General features: G+C 40.7%; 1 long non-coding RNA gene across 1 annotated transcript; it reads left to right on the forward strand.

Moving 5' to 3' along the window:
- Window positions 1-2528: 2528 nt before the first annotated feature.
- Window positions 2529-4864, forward strand: LOC142488563 (uncharacterized). The gene is made up of 3 exons (XR_012799496.1): window positions 2529-2686; window positions 3563-3619; window positions 4562-4864. It is a non-coding gene; the product is annotated as an uncharacterized LOC142488563 (long non-coding RNA).
- Window positions 4865-5094: the final 230 nt, after the last annotated feature.

Here is a 5094-nt window from a genome sequence, read left to right on the forward strand (position 1 = left end):
TTTTTTTTGACTTGTATGTTTTTGGTGCTTGTTATTTTTTTTAGGTTGCCCATTGACTGCCATAGTGGCAAATGATGCCCATATTATGGGCGTGGTGTACTTCTGTGCCAATAAATGGGAAGAGGGTGTGGGTATTTGCCCCCAGGGAGGGTGGTTATGCCTTCCAGGTGGATAGCGGGGGAGGGTGGTTAACCCCTTTATTACTATAGCAGTTACTAGCCACTAATGTGATTAAGGGGTTAGAGGCCATTAGTTTGTATTTTTATTATACTGTTGCTGCCTACGGAGACAGGGACATGGAGGACAGTGATGAGGATGGCCTTCATCCTGGCAGGAGTAAGTAGAACTTTTATTTACTTCATGCTGGCTGGATCATTTTTATTTTAAATAGCCAAACAAGTTTTTATCCAGATCTGGATAATAGTAATTTTGCCCATTACTGTAATGCAATGGTTGTTGGGGGAAGATGGGGTGCCCATTCATTCCCATTTGGGTTATATTTGGTCCCATTGAGGACAAAGGTAACACACTGGCAATAAATGGGTGTATTGTTTAGTATTGCATTTTTATTTTGTTTAAATGTTTATTGTGTGTAGGGGGTGGGAGAAAGTGGTATTTGGCCCATGGTGGGCGTTTATGCCTACCAGGTGGGTAGCTGGAGGAGTTAACCCCCTTCATTACCTTAGCGGTAGTAACTGCTAAGGTAATGAAAGGGTCAACACCTTCCGCATAACCCCCCCGCCAGGTCTAAACACCCACCATGGGCCAAATAGCACCTTCTCCTACACCCGCTACCTATAATAAACTGGGCACTGGTCGTTAACCCCTTCATTGCCTTAGCAGTTAGCCGCTAAGGTAATGAAGCTACCTGTAAATGTATTTTTATTGCATAGGGTTGAAGCCAGGGGTAGCCGGTGTTAAGGGGAGGGGGGTTAGCCCTTTAATTACTATAGCAGTTACTAACCGCTAAGGTGATTAAGGGGTTAGTGGCCATTAGTTTTTTTTATTTTTATTATTGTAATGTTCTTGCCAACGGAGGACAATGATGGGAAGGAAAACTAGGACTGCCTTGATCCTGGAAGGGTAAGTGCAACTTTTATTTACTTTATGCTGGCTGGTTTTATTTTGAATTGGCAAATGCACAATTATCATTGTCTGGATAATAGTAATTTTGCCCATTACTGTACTGTATGTGTTGTGGACATGGTGATTGTTGAGGGTACAGGGGTTTGGTGGGTTGTGTATTGGTAGGTAGTAGGTATTTTAATGTTTTTGGGGGGTAGAGGGATTGGGTGAAGGAGGTATTTGTCCCAGGGTTGGTGTTTAAGCCTACCAGGTGGGTAGCGGGATGGTTAACCCATTCAATACCATAGAGGTTACTATGTGAATGAAGGGGTTAACTCCTCCTGCAACATTCCTGGTAGGCTTAACCACCCACCTTGGGCCAAGTACCCCCTTCATTCACCCCCTCTACCCCCCAATAAAAAGGCTGCTGTGCCTTAACCCCTTCATTGCCTTAGTGGCCAGCCGCTACGATAGTGAAGCTGCTTTAATGTGATTTTTACTAATAGTGTACGGGAGCAGGGGGTCTCCTGAGCTGAACCACATTGATTTCAGCCTTGGGGACCCCTTACTTCCCGAGTTACAGGCCCTGTTATGGGGTTCCGGTATCGTCTGCAGAATTTAAATCCCCCGGTCACGTGACACGGGCGGTTTTAAAATGGCAGGGATACCGAAACCCCATGTATCTCAGGAAGTAAGGGGTCCCCGAGGCTGAAATCAATGTGGTTCAGCTCCGGCGACACTAGTATTAAAATTTATATTTAAACTGCTCTATCACCATGCATGGAGATACAGCATCTCCGTGCAGCTCTTCCAGGCTGCAGTTATAACAATCAGTTTTTGTGCGATAAAACTTAGAAAAAAATTTGAAAAAACAAGTCGTCAATGCTAAATTTGTTTTACTGAACTTTGCAAAGATGCTGCTTTTTCTTAGTGAATACCATTTTGACCCACATGTTTTATAGTGCAAAAAAACAATGCAAAGTCGATTGACAATTTCATCACTATTAAGTGAATAGGCCCCATAGACAACTAAAAAACAAAAACTCTCTTGTAGTACCCCCCATAATAAATCATCCCATCTAATCAGAAAAACAGCTCATACGCATGCAAGTGGACAATTCTAGCAAAAAAAGTAGTGTCAAAGACACCAGGACTAGCCAGTAAGAAAAAATTATGGTTGATTGGAGGAGAACATAAGTAAAAGCAAAACTCTGAGCAATTGAAAAATACTGGGCCCTTTACTGAAAGTGAATACATAGCACTTAGAGTGAAAGATACAGTACAATAGCAATCAGATGCTGACAATATCTGGAATAAAGGCAGTCCAAAATAAACTGGGAGTAGGATATTTAAGTAGCCTGTGCTTTCACACAGTGAAATGGGATATCATCTGGCGGTCAGCCCGATTCCATAAATAGATCTCTGCAGATTCAGACAAGCAGATGCAAGGTAAATGGTGCGGGAGAGGTGAAACAAGCTGCCCGATGATCATTTTGCAAGTCGCTTTTTCCGAGGGCTCTGTGAGAAGAACAGGAGCTCACAAGGTTTCAATAGTTTGTATGTGGAGGCCAGGTTCCTATCAGATGAAAGAAGACATCATAATGGCATCATATGACACAAGGTATTAAAGCTGCAGACCAAGCAATATCCTACATGTGTTTTTTTTAATAAAGCAATTCTGTACTATGAGAAAATATGTGTAACCTTAATTTAAACAACTCTGAATGAAAATTTTAATGCATTATAATGTAACAAGCCTTTTTTCTTTCTATAACAACCATTTGCAGTCATTTAGTGAACACCCGAGCCGAATCTTTGCCAATTGATCACAGGAGAACAGATTGATTGGCAACTGAGCGAATTACTTATCATTGTGTGGATTGTATTGATGCACATATTAAAGGGGAAAAAATACAATGTAAAAAAAACCATCAGCTTTGACTGCTGCTTTAATTGTGAAGCAAAAATACACATATCAGAACATAGTTATAATTTAATAACAGGTGCATAATAGGGAAACTTGAAGGTATGTTAGTTGCAATGTAGCAATCCTTAAATAAAATAGAAAATGTAACAGTATGGAAAATAAAGGAAAACAATATAGACCTACAGTTTAAATCCTAAAAAGTGCATAGCGTTCAAATAAAAAATATGGGCATGGTTTACCACTGTGCCAATAAATTTGTTTATTGGCAAATGTTTTTTGTTTTTTATTGAAATTTAATGTATTTTGTTCAGTGCTTGTTTTCTTATTTGTAGCTTGCCCATTCATTGCCATTATGGAAATCCATGCCCATATTATAGGCATGGGTTTCCACTGTGAGAACTAATGGGTGGTGGGTAGTTTCCCCATGGAGGGTGGTTAGGCCTATCTAGTGGGTAGCGGGAGGTGGTGTTAACCCTTAATTAGCATAGTAGTTAATAACTGCTAAGGTGACTAAGGGGTTGCAGGTCAGTAGGTAGTTTTTTTTAATTTTACTGTCTTTGCCCACTGAAGATGAGGAGGATGCAGAGAAAGACAAGGAGGATGAGGATGGCCTTTATCCTGGTAGGGGTAAGTATAACTTTCATTTACTATATGCTGGCTGGGTAATGTTTTGTTTACATTTTATTTTCTCATTTGGAAATGCGCATATTCTTCCCCTGAAAAAGCGGATCAATCCGCGAAACGCGTAGGGTGACATCATACACCCTGCGTCTCGGCGTCTTGTGCGCTTGTTTACATACCTCCTGATCGAGATTCCCTGTAGCCATGCCAGTACTAGCCCCTTTTGACTGCAAACTCTCTCTCTCTCTCTCTCTCTCTCTCTCTCTCTCTCTCTCTCTCTCTCTCTCTCTCTCTCTCTCTCTCTCTCTCTCTCTCTCTCTCTCTCTCTCTCTCTCTCTCTCTGAGAGAGAGAGAGAGAGAGAGAGAGAGAGAGAGAGAGAGAGAGAGAGAGAGAGAGAGAGAGAGAGAGAGAGAGAGAGAGAGAGAGAGAGAGAGAGAGAGAGAGAGAGAGAGAGAGAGAGAGAGAGAGAGAGGCAAGGCAAGGCAGTCTGTAGCTAAGTGGAGCCAAGGTTACGAACAGGAGAGGTCTGAAGACGCGTGAACCAACTCCCCAGCTGATGGAGGCCCCTTCTGAACACCCAGCGGGTCTGGGTAGGAGAAGGAGAGGGCATCCAGATATTATACCTGAAGCGGAGGAACAGATATTCAGACAACTATTTATGCGCATGACCTACTTGCAGTTTGTAAGTAGGATACAGATAGATGCCGGATGCAGAGTGATTGATGTCTATTTGTTCATTTTTAGCTTTTAGTTTTTTTGTCTTTGTAATAAATAGTCTTTTTATCTATTTTTAGTGCTTGCTTAATTCATCTTGTATTTTAGTTTTGTTTTTGTTTCTCTGGTCATAGGGTTATATGTTCCATAGCATTAGTATATGTGCTGTATATCATAACAATATCACACTATTTTGTTTTTTCATTTATTTATTTCTATGTGCTGAGCAACAGCTGGTTCCAGTATTCCTACAAATTTTGGACATTTGAGGACTTTTTCAGCATTTTTCATTGTTTCCGCACGGTTGTAATTGAGCACTTTCAATTGTTGTAATAATATATGATTATTGTGATTTATATTTATATCACTGTATACAGAGGTTAGGGCGCCCCTATTTTCTGTTTTTCCATGGTCTATCACTTACTTTAGGTAGTTAGTGTTTTTTAGGAGGCAGCCCATGTCATTTTGATAGAGAGTTTATTGTATATACAATTACTATATTTCAAATAGCGCTACACAGTTCACACTTTTTCCATGGTTTATCACTGTGCCAATAAATTTGTTTATTGGCAAATGTTTTTTTTTTTAAATTAAAATGTAATGTATTTTGTTCAGTGCTTGTTTTTTATTTGTAGCTTGCCCATTCATTGCCATTATGGAAATCCATGCCCATATTATAGGCATGGGTTTCCACTGTGAGAACTAACGAGTGGTGGGTAGTTTCCCCATTGAGGGTGGTTAGGCCTATCGAGTGGGCAGCGGGAGG

This window comes from Ascaphus truei, chromosome 2 (assembly GCF_040206685.1).
Source record: "Ascaphus truei isolate aAscTru1 chromosome 2, aAscTru1.hap1, whole genome shotgun sequence".
Taxonomy (NCBI): domain Eukaryota; kingdom Metazoa; phylum Chordata; class Amphibia; order Anura; family Ascaphidae; genus Ascaphus; species Ascaphus truei.